General features: G+C 41.6%; 1 long non-coding RNA gene across 1 annotated transcript; it reads left to right on the top strand.

Annotated features, from left to right (window-relative positions):
* The first annotated feature begins 3,862 nt into the window (after positions 1–3,862).
* Positions 3,863–11,917, top strand: LOC120434284. The gene is made up of 3 exons (XR_005609036.1): positions 3,863–4,445; positions 7,661–7,744; positions 11,400–11,917. It is a non-coding gene; the product is annotated as an uncharacterized LOC120434284 (long non-coding RNA).
* Positions 11,918–12,395: the final 478 nt, after the last annotated feature.

Below are 12,395 nucleotides of genomic sequence, written 5' to 3'. Positions count from 1 at the left end.
TTCTACCTGATTAAATTTGATGTGAGGTAAGCTGAGTCGTGCTGAATTAAATTACTGCACAGTGGTCCAGCAGCAAAGGAATCAGTGCCTCAGGCAGCCTGGACGCCGCTGGCTTCGATGGGTATTAAAGCTGATGAGCCTGGTGTCCAGTTAATTTGTGTTGGCTGTAAAAAGCAGTGACCTGTGGGAAACAGAGGTGAAGGTGGTGCTGATCTACATGCTTATACAGCGGCTGCAGCTTGGTGCTAATAAATCACACAGGAGTGACTGTTTGGTTCTGGATCAGATAAGTTTGGGGAAACATTTTCATTTTATGTTCATAAAAATATGTAAAATCTCAGCACATCACTGGACTTTTTAGGTGCAAACCTGAAAGGAAAGCAATGGTTTATCAACAATGATGTGACATGTTAAAACTATGAATAGACGTAATAGAAATGAATACAGAAGGTGTGACAAGAGCATCACAAATCCTGGAAAAAGAGACATGAACTTTAAAAAACTTGAATTATGTTCTTTAGGAAGCTCCAGCAGCCTTTGAAACCCTATAAAGGCATTACCATTCATTATTATTGTTATTATTATTATTATTATTATTATTATTATTATTATTATCATTATTATTATTGGAGGTATTGTTCAAGTGTATTTATCTTATTGTGGTGACAGAGGTGAAAGCTGACAAATGTTAAATCTGATCCAGATTTCCATCCATCCATCCATCCGTCTGTCCATCATCCATCCATCCATCGATCCATCCATCCATCCGTCTGTCCATCATCCATCCATCCATCGATCCATCCATCCATCCGTCCATCCGTCCATCCATTGAGCATCCATCCATCCATCCATCCATCCATCCATCTGTCCGCCCATCATCCATCCATCCATCCATCCATCCATCCGTCCATCCGTCCATCATCCATCCATCCATCCGTCCATCCGTCCATCATCCATCCATCCATCCATCCATCCATCCATCCATCCATTCATCCGTCTGTCCATCATCCATCCATTACTTGCTTCTTTTTTGAACAGTTTTTACATGAAAAAACATCAAATTAAATTAAATTACTTAAAGTCATGACATCACTACATTATTCCCAGGGTCGGTAGGGCAGAGAGGCAAGGGAGACTCTGACTGAACTTTTTTGCTTCCAGTTACAGAAAATGGGTTGGCACGCTTTACTCCTTCAGCACAACAACTTTCACAAGTTTGCACATCCATAAAAAACTGTCTCCCTCCTCAGCGCCTGGGAGCAGGTTTTTTATGGGGGCTAAACCCTCTGGGTCATCTGCTTCCTATTAGAGGTCTGAAAGAGGCTGAGGAGAGGGAATAAAACCAGACGTAAAGCCAAACAGGATGATCCTCAGAGGTCAGCGAGGATTTCAAACGGTAAAATAAAGAAAGTTAACCCAGAATCAAACGACTCTTACTTTCTTGTCTGTAACACATGTGATTTATCTATTTTTTCAATTATCTGTGTCTAATTAGTGTAATCATGTCTAATTATTGTTTAACTGGAACTGGAACGGTTCGCAGCCGAGTGTGAAGCAGCGGGAATGAGGATCAGCACCTCCAAATCTGAGGCCATGGTTCTCAGCCGGAAAAGGGTGGAGTGCCCACTCCGGGTCGGGGATGAGTTCCTGCCCCAAGTGGAGGAGTTCAAGTATCTCGGGGTCTTGTTCGCGAGTGATGGGAGAAGGGAGCCGGAGATCGACAGACGGATTGGTGCTGCGGCTGCAGTGATGCGGACGCTGCACCGGTCCGTCGTGGTGAAGAGGGAGCTGAGTGTGTAAGCGAAGCTCTCAATTTACCGGTCGATCTACGTCCCGACCCTCACCTATGGCCACGAGCTGTGGGTAGTGACCGAAAGAACGAGATCGCGGGTACAAGCGGCAGAAATGAGCTTCCTCCGAAGGGTGGCTGGCCTCTCCCTTAGAGATAGGGTGAGAAGTTCGGCCATCCGGGAGGGGCTCAGAGTAGAGCCGCTGCTCCTCCACATCGAAAGGAGCCAGTTGAGGTGGTTCGGGCATCTGACAAGGATGCCCCCTGGGCGCCTCCTGGGTGAGGTGTTCGGGCATGTCCCACCGGGAGGAGGCCCAGGGCAGACCCAGGACGCGCTGGAGAGATTATATCTCTCGGCTGGCCTGGGAACGCATGGTGTTCCCCGGATGAGCTGGAGGAGGTGGCTGGGGAGAGGGAGGTCTGGGCTTCTCTGCTTAGGCTGCTGCCCCGCGACCCGACTTCGGATAAAGCGGATGAGGATGAGGATGGATGGATGGGAAATTAAATACAAATTTACTTTTAAAAATTCATCATATCATTGTACATCTTACCTCTGTGTGACCAAAACATCTATACGTACTGCTTTAAAGTGTACATGTCTATGTTGTAATGAAGTAGATCATTAAAGTAATGAAGCAGTGCAGTGAGTCACTAATGAGCCGCAATCAGTCAGTAAAGTTTCAATGTTCAGTCAGGAATAACCGCTGCTCAGTCGTAAGAACAATCGATTTAGTGATAATTAAGCGTGAATGAGTTTCTAACAATGTCTCTGCCAGTTAGTTCATTAGTTACTAATCATTATTTACAATATAATTCAGGATTAGCAGTTATGAATGTAAGTACCTGGGAATGAAAACATTCCAGTTCTTTCTGGTTGTTCCAGCCAGTGCTAAAAATTGATTTTCATTCATGGCGGGAAACATTTTAAACAACATCTCCAGTAAAAACAGAAGAAAAATGAAAAGCGGTCCAAACCTTTCTAAAAACTGCAGTCAGCTGAGACTGAAGAAGTCACTTGGATGAGTGACGAAACGTTTCTCCCACTACCTGGATGATTGAGCATGCATCAAGACCTTTCTAAAAACCTGCCTGCATCTGAAAGTTCTAATTTCAACTTGCTAAACTGCAGTTTTAGAACGTGATGTCTCACAGACCTGCAGTGAGACGTCGTGTACCGGGCATCTCTGATACAGCGGAGCAGCCGCGCTCACGTGATGAGAGGAGTCCTAACCAAAGCACTGTTCACTGCAGGAATCAGTTACACTCTGCGGTGCGTGATGCTGTGAAACATATTACAAAGGCAATAAATCATTTTCAGATATTTACTGACTCTCTCAAAGGCCAACAGCCTGCTGTGCCTTAAAGTAAATGAATTTGAAATGTGAGGTAACAGCAGCACGCCTGACTGAATGACGCTCTCTGATAGGATGTTTAAACAGTATTATGTTTGATTGCATCCTGTGTGTACGCAAGAAAAAACACAGGAGACTAAAGAGATTTAAATATTCCTGGAAATGCATCGGTTAAATCTAAGGTTTAACTCTGGTTTAAAGTTATATCTACTAGACATTTGATAAGGGGGAGAGAAAAATGAACGATGGATGCATGTTTCCATATGCTTCATTTCCTGCTATGATGCAGTTTCTCGCTCTATAATGTGATGTGCAGACAGACGCTGTACTGTTTTCTTTCAGTGACTCTGCTGCTGTGCGCCTGATCTAAACGCAGTACAGGATGTGCTCTCTCTCTCTCTGGAAACTCATATTTTTACCGCTCTGCCATGCACAGTCAAAATCGGAGTTAATCAAAAACAGCTTTTTGCTTTTCACGGTTCAATGAGAAACCAGGAAATAAACATTTCAGCCAGGTGCATAGATGGGTTCTTTTTCTCTCACCGAAACCTGTTTCACAAGGCCGAGCATGTCTGATCTGAGACATTCCCGTGCAAAAAGAAGAAAAAAGACACTTTCATGTCTCGTTTTTTAAGAAATAAACAGGGGGAAGTGATTTCTTCCTCGGCTCAAACAATAACCATCGTCTGAACGATCAAATGAGGATGTTTGAGATATTCAATCAAAGAAAACAAAAGACGAATCAATCTGAGAAGAGAAACAAATTAAGACAAATTGCTCCACAGCTGGGCTTCAGAGTGAAGAGATGATGTAAACGATCCCAATGACTGTGGCAGACATCACAATTACAATTACCAATTTCCATCTCAGCTTCTCGAACATCAGCAACGCGACTGTCTTCAGTTCAAGATGGCAATCAGCGTAAAAGCAATGTTTGATTATCGATCGGCCCTTTCTGATTGCCAAACACGACTGAACACAAAGCCGAGCAACGTAAGCCGGAAGCCGAATGACGACGACGAGCCGAGCGCAGCAGATTACAAGGAATGAGAAGAGGAATGAGAAGCGAGGGAGGAGGATGAAGGAAAAAAAGCCATCTCTGGATGACTCATCCCCTCAGGCGGCCTTTCAGATGTGATGCCAGCAAACTTGGTTATTTGAAGCAGGCTCAAACCGCTGCGCTGCCCTCAAATATGATCACTTCCAGAGCTGGCCGAGGCCTCCGTGACTCTGTGACATCCGGACATCTCAGCGAGTTCTCCTCTCCAGTTCACAGGATTAAACGTGTTTATCGCCTGGAACATGTGAGGCTGATTTCTGTGTGTTTTCACGGCTCATAATCTTGTTTCAAGACTTCCTTTACTACACTGTAAAATCTAATTAGTTCCCAGAACTCAAAAAAAATTATGGAAACTCGTTGCCTCAAAAAAATTGAGTAAAGCTTAGCTAAAAATGACTAAGTTAGGACAACTTATTTACTTTGAGTACTCTGTACAAGCTCATTTGTTCCCAGAACTCAAAAAATTGGATCAAGTTTACGTAAGATGACCAAGTTAGGGCAACTTACTCATTTTGAGTACACTGTACAGCTTTGTTAGCTCCCAGAACTCAAAAAAATTATGAAACTCGTTGCCTCAAAAAACTAAGTAAAGCTTACTTAAGATGACTGTTAGGACAACTAATGTATAAGTTGTCCTAACAGTCATCTTAAGTAAGCTTTACTTAGTTTTTTTTGAGGCAACAAGTTTCATAATTTTTACTACTAATACTGCAAGTCTGCAGTATTAACAATAACTTGATATTTCTGACTGTACAATACTAATTGTTTACCTACTGACAAACATGTTAAGTTCAACTAAATGAAAAACAATTTGTGGTACCATGAATATTTTTAAAAATAATTAACAACAATTTTTGTAATGATGTTAAAATCAGCCCAACTTTTATTTTCAAACACAACAAAGTATAACAGCCAACATACTGGACACTGTTCTGCTGAACAACAAACAATTATATTGCCATCACTGTTATAATCTTACAATGAAACAAAGTCTCAGATTTAATTATTCTGAAAATAAGTTTAGGCCTGCCACAAGTTTGTTTTGTACTTACATTACTTATATAATCAAAATAAAATATTTGTTGTTCTGTCACAAGTGCAGTCTCTAATTTAAACAACACATTTGTTTTCCATTCCAACACAGGAGCTGGAATGTTGTATTATTTTAAGGATGCTTGTTTCCAGTCCAGGCATTACTGCCTGAATGACTGTCATGGATCGAGGTGATCCAAATGTAGGTGCAGAAGAAAGTCTTTAACTTCCCTTAAGTACACTGGCAGTGGATGTGGGTTGGAGATGCAATGAGCTTGAACCTGCAGGCGACCATCTTCACTGACCACACCATCTGTGACGGAGGACTCATCTCTCCTGGTGTCCTGCAAGCAAACAATCATATTTTTGGAACATGAACTTAATTGCTTTCTTAAAACATTTTTTTCTGCATTTGGTATAAAACAGACTCCAATTTAGACGATCTCAGGCTCCCTCCCCACCGGAGGGTGACATTCAATGTCCCAAATTGTCAGTCTGGATAACCCTGACCACCACCCAACACACAATAATGTCATGAAAGCATCATTTTAAAAAGGGATATGCAAACATGGCCTCCCCTCTGTCAGTGCGCCCCAGGGTGGCTGTGGCTACAACGTAGCTTGCCATCACCAGTGTGTGAATGTGTGTATGAATGGGTGAATGACTGGATATGTAAAAGCTTTTGGGGTCCTTAGGGACCAGAAAAGCGCTATATAAATACAGGCCATTTACCAATAACTTTCATTCTAATGATGTGCAAAATGATTTTGGGCACAAAACAGATTTTGCTGTTAGAAAACTTGCAGACTTCACTATATACAGTGTAGACCCTCTAAACTAAGTTTGGGGATGTGATCTTTCAAGAAATGCAGACCAAACTGTTGTTGTTTGTTCACTTACACAGCATGTCTTGTAGAATTAACTGTGGTCACCAGCAACAGCATAGTGCAGTCACATCTCAAGTCTAATAACAGAAGACAGGAAAAGATCAGTAAAGAAACAACTTCCCCAAACCAAACCACAAATAAAACAACAAGTAAAACAGGCTGATCTAAAGTATGATTAAAGTTCAGCCTGATTAATATAAATGTCACTGACAGTTGCTAATATATTGGAAAACCAAAATACTTACCACTGAGTTGATGTCTTTCTGTCCAACAACAGGAGTGCTGGTCCCGAGCCTCAAAGACAGTAAGAAGCAAGCAGAGGGAGAAAAAACAGAACATTTTTCAGAAACTGATTTGATCCTTAATGGCTGTGCAATCATTGTAACATAGAGTTTGCTTATGTTGTTAAATAAAGGCTAGATTTGACATTAATAGATGCCACAGATGTTCTAAAGCTGCCACAAAGCATGAAAAAAAAAAAATAGACGTCTCCGAAAACGTCGGAGCATTTTTTGCAAATATGTGATGTCTTGATAAATCGAGCAGATATTTGAGCATTACATAGCTACATTGTCGCCTGAAAATATCTTAAAAGTTTATTTTGTGACCCAGAAAAAGTAATAAGTTTTTCAGCAGCGCTCCTCCGCCATTGCCGCGCTTACAAGTACGCACAGGCTCCGACAACCGTGGCCGATGCGATCCTCCTTTTCCCCAGACTACCCTTTCTGGGTCACAAAATAACCTTTTAAGATATTTTCAGGCGACAATGTAGCTATGTAATGCTCAAATATCTACTTAATTTATCAAAATATCACATATTTGCAAAAGTGCTTCCACGTTTTCGGAGAGCTCTGTTATCCACCCCCCACACCCCACACCTACCCCACCCCTAACGGCTGCACCTCCCGAAGAATTTTGTCTGGGCTCTTATCTCACTTATTTATTTCAAACAATCAACAGAAAATTTCACCACATAGTTTTATGTAAGGTTTTTAAGGCTGTGGTGTTAATTTTTAAGTAAGACGAGCCCAGCGGCAGCAGCAACGCTAGGCTAACACTAACTAGCTAGCAAGATTTTAAACCTGGTGCTAAACTAAGAGAAGCCACAAAATCAGTTTGAATAAGAGTAAACATTTACTCACCAAGTCAGTGTATCAGGTAAAGATCCACAGCAATGACAACAATAATATCTTGAGCTGACGCTTCTCCAGGTTTGCTCAACATATTCCATAAAAATGCACCGTGAACATGCGGACTGATCCGAGAGGGAGGAGGACAGTAGTCACGTGGCATTTTCAAAACACATCTTTCATCCTTCCGCACTGAGAAGCAAAACTTCCAGCTTACTTAGTTTTTCTAAGTTAAGACAAATCAAATAAATGGAGTTTATCAGCGTTTTTTGCATAAAAAGTACTGGTAACTTATTTAAATTGAGTTCTAATAACAAATTGATAAAAATTGAGTTCAGCCTATTTAATATTTTTAATTAAACACAATATTACATTTTACAGTGTATTAGGTTATGCAATTTTTTTTTCAGACTAGTCCAAGGATTACTGGGGACATTATTTCATGCAGCTCAGGCTCCCAAAGTTGCAGCCTGCTGAGCAAAGACACGGCAGAGGTTTGGTGATGATGTAAAATGAGGGCATGTTTGTGGGGGAATTGATTTTTCTTTTCATCTCTATAGAAAGTATCTGTTTGGTGTGCAAGCTTCTCTAGTTCTTGAGAGAGGGATTTCAGCAATAAGGAGCTGCTCTAGTCAAAGAACATGTCCAAACAAGTTTATTTTTTCTTTTTATACCTTACCTCTGACTAGGGATGGGTATTGTTTAGGTTTTATCTGATACCGGTGCCAAATCGGTACTTTTGAAACGGTGCGGTGCTTAAACGGTGCTCGAACCGGTGCTTAAAGAATGGAGAACACAAACTTTGTCCAAAAACCTCTCATGTTTTTATTTTTAGCCGTCTCTTTTTTTCTGCAAAATGATAAGAACCGTACCAACATATAAACATCATCTGTGCAAAGATTTATGTTTTTAAAGTGAAACAGTGAAAAATTACAGCACTGTCAATACATGAATATCCAGACGTTGTACAAAACCGTCCAGTTTTGGCACACAATTGGACACCATGCCAGTTGAATTTTTTAGGTATTTAAGAGCAGAAATTAATTAATTTTATTAACATGCCTAAAAATACTTTTTTGAAGAATTAACCACATATTTACATGGTAATGGGCCTTTTCTGCGCATGGAGCGCTTAATTGGCCTCTGGTATGGGCTCGAAATGTGGTCATAAATATTTTGTACTTGTAAATCAGGATTTGTATGTGTAAAAGAATTTGTGTGTGGACTTAGCCAAAAAAAAACACCTGCAAATTACAAGTACAATTTTGACCCTATTTTCTTCCTTTCATCTGATTGGTCAATGTCATGTCAATCACAAATGTACCAATCCAATCAGAGAACAGATGGGTTTGGCTGTTGGAGGGGCGCTTTTTTTGAACTGCAGGTCCTTGAAGGGAATAAATGCCCTTTTACATGCCAACCCAGCGTTTTCCTTCATCACCACGAAGCAAAACAGTCTGTGGTCGTCCGAGTTTGGTGATTTTTGTGTCACAGGTTTACGTGTTTAATACAGGGACTTCCACAGCCTTTTCAACAGCGCTGCGGACCGCGGGGGGGGGCGAGCAGTGTTTTGGAAATGACAATCTTCACTACAAAGCTTTCTTCATTATGAATTGGCATATATGTTTTTATTGAACATTTGAAGAACTAGCAAAAAAAACAGAAACTCTTGTAGAGGACATAAAGTCAGAGATAGAAACGACAAGGAGCAGGTGCATCTAGTACAGGTAGAGCTGCTGCAAAAACCCACAGAGCTCAGCAGCCAGCGCAGCAAATTCTGGATCCTTTGCTTTTAGTTAGCAGTTAGCATTAGCAGCACATGCTGCGTCCGATCTGAAAGGACCTTTATGCTGCGCACTGTGACTCACAGCAATGGTCCCGGGTCAGCCCTGACTTTGTGTTAAACTAATCCTAAAGTAATAATGGTATTTCTAACCACTGACATACCACAACTTTATCCTTTCAACAGCTGCTGAAAGTTAGCGGACCTAGCTGCTATCGGATATTTATATAGAGATCCTCCAGCTTCAAACTGTATTACCCTTCAAGGACCTGCAGTTCAAAAAAGCGCCCTCTCCGACAGCCAAACCCATCTGTTCTCTGATTGGATTGTTACATTTGTGATTGACATGACATTGACCAATCAGCTGAAAGGAAGAAAAATAGACAAAATTCGTACTTGTAACTTGCAGGGTTTTTTTTGGCTAAGTCCACACACAAATCTTTTTCACACACACACAAATTCTTTTTACACATACAAATCTTTTTTACACACACACAAATTCTTTTTACACATACAAATCCTGATTTACAAGTACAAAATATTTATGACCACATTTTGAGCCCATAGTATGGCCCTTTAAACTCTGAGGGGCTGTAACTTTGGTTTCTTTTGGTCAATTTGCATGATTGACACCTCTTTTTAATTGTTTGAGCAAATAGAGTCACAGTAACGATGCCACGTTCACGTTACTTCAACCAATCAGACGTTCCAAGGCCAAAACCCACGTGGGCCCAAATTTACTGCATGTGACGTCTGTCCAGTCACGTGTCTATAGGTGGGTCTAAAATGGAGGTTGTTGAGGGAAAACGGCTCTGATGCGGCTAGGTAGGCGTGGTAACTGCTGGTAATCATGTGGCTACCGGCTACCGGCGAAAATAACGGAGGAAATCTGGACGGTAAGCCAATTTCTGTCTTAGTGCATTTGCGCTGCTGTGTGTTTTTGTGGTCTTCTTTTGCGACTCATTCAGTGAATTTTGGTCAGAGTGTGGTGAAACTTGGTGTTGCAACTGGTGATAGCTCTGGAAGATAACCAGCCTATTTTTAGTCGGTTACATGAAGTCTGGAGAATTTCTGGTTCGCCTTGTTTGTTTAGCGGACTTGTGCGCATTTACATAACTGCTCGTTTAATCATGGCTTGTTTTCGTTGAGTTTGCTGGTTGTAGAAATGGTTTACATGACATTTTAGCAGAGATTCAGAGGTTTCTGTGGATACCACACATGTCTGGACTTATATTTCTCACCCCGTGTTATAACCAATTAAACGTGATTTCCTCCTTTTTGCTCCCGGTACCGGGGGCGTGGGGCTTAAAGTACTTGTTACAGGCTGCTGAGTTTGCATCTTTTGCTGTGAAGTACAGCAAGACTTTTGACCGCTTCGCCTTGGGCATTTTTAATCTGTAGCTCTGCTCTAAAAGAACGTATGTACCTGGGCCCGCCTACTATCCTTGTAAAGGTAAAATGATCGGCTAGAATCCAAAGTGTATGACATGTCATGAAAAAAAAAAAAAAGCACCGAAATGTGCGCTGCTTTTCGGTCTGGTTACTACCGTTTATGTTAGATACCGGTACCCATCCCTACCTCTGACTGTGTTTAGTCCTAAACAATCAGGCCCCATCATATCTGAGAGACCTTATAGAGTTCCCAGAGTTCCCAGAGTCTTAAATGTCAGGTTCCAGTTAGGGTTCAGGAGACGGACACGGTCTCCAAAGCTTAGACTAGACTTCAACGTTTCCTTTATAGTTAGTACTAGTACCCATATTCATGTTTTAACTCGACAGATATACACAGTGGAGGTGAATAGAGTAAAACTTTTATCAATATTACAATACTGATTTCATTTCTCAAGACGATTCACGGTTCAATACATAATGCAGTGAGTCAGACTGTGTTTACAGGAAGCGAATCACCTGCTGTCAAACATTTTGTAGCTGATGGGTCGGTCACGAGCAGATATTCCAGCCTCTGGTTGCCAAGGTAATCCTTTAATGTGGGGCGACCGTGGCTCAGGGGGTTGGGAAGCGTATCTGCAACCGGAAGGTCGCCGGTTTGATCCCTGGGCTCTCGGTCCTGGTCGTTGTGTCCTTGGGCAAGACACTTTACCCTACCGTCTACTGGTGTTGGCCAGAGGGGCCGATGGCGCGATATGGCAGCCTCGCCTCTGTCAGTCTGCCCCAGGGCAGCTGTGGCTACAACTGTAGCTTGCCTCCACCAGTGTGTGAATGTGAGAGTGAATGAATAGTGGCATTGTAAAGCGCTTTGGGTGCCTTGAAAAGCGCTATATGAAATCCAATCCATTATTATTATTAATGTACTCTATTAACCACTCACTAATATTCAGTCAGTGTATTCTTTGTTCTCATTTCAGCAACTGAATCTGATGCCACTGACTCTTTCTGGTGTCTGGTTTCTGCTTTGCTCCCAGTCACCTCCTGTGTGGACGCTGGTATCTGTTCCTGGAGGAATGGCCTGCTCAGGTGTTTATGGTGTTCTTCTCTTTCTTGTTCCTGTTTTATTTCCTGATTCATTGATTTTATGCTTTACCTGCTCCTCACCTGGTCTGTGAGGTGCGCTGGCTGTCAGGATGAGTTTGATCTGAGGCTCTCTGAATAGAGGTTCTGATGGTTGAGCACAGAGTGTGCTTAAGTGGAATTTGATTGAAATAAATGTATCGTGTATGTATTTATAGGCTTAATGCCACTCTGTCAGCTTGGCCTTGGACTGATGTGACTGTGCGAGGTTTTGAAAGAGAGAATCAGTATTTTTTTTTCTTTTCTGATTTTTCATATTGTTACAAACTGTGACTGTAGACAACACCGAATAAATTATTCATAACCGAGTGGGTTCGAGTCTCCAGAGAGTGCATCAAAGTCAACTTTTCCTGTATGTTCATTCATCTGTGAGCCAAGATGTTTATTAAAGGCTTTGCTGAAATTTGATTTGGTCTGTCCACTTTACTTAAATCTAATTGCACTTTGGCTGCAGTGGATGTGGAAAACTTTGACTCAGCAGGTTTGAATTACAGGAGTCAATGTAATCAGCCAATCACGGCACAGCTCTACAAGGTCCTGCTCTTCAAAATCATTTGGTAAAAACTCTTTAAACACACCAGCGGCAGGGCAGAATTAACCCAGAACATGGCCTCAGGGAAAAATCAAATAAGAGTGTTTTAATCACGACCATACCTGCACAAAAATTCATGCCAGTCCATGTTGACTGATTTTAGCTCTGAGCTGCCTGAGCTGTAGAGAAACGTAAAAAAGAGTGATGCAAACCAAAAATGGAGAATATTCACCTTCAGAATAAAAGTTGTGCTTTAGTGCTGCTACCGACTGTTTTCAACAGACAGAACTTTTACATTGAA

Source organism: Oreochromis aureus, linkage group 18 (assembly GCF_013358895.1).
Source record: "Oreochromis aureus strain Israel breed Guangdong linkage group 18, ZZ_aureus, whole genome shotgun sequence".
Lineage (NCBI taxonomy): Eukaryota > Metazoa > Chordata > Actinopteri > Cichliformes > Cichlidae > Oreochromis > Oreochromis aureus.
This window is presented reverse-complemented; position numbering and strand designations above follow the sequence as displayed.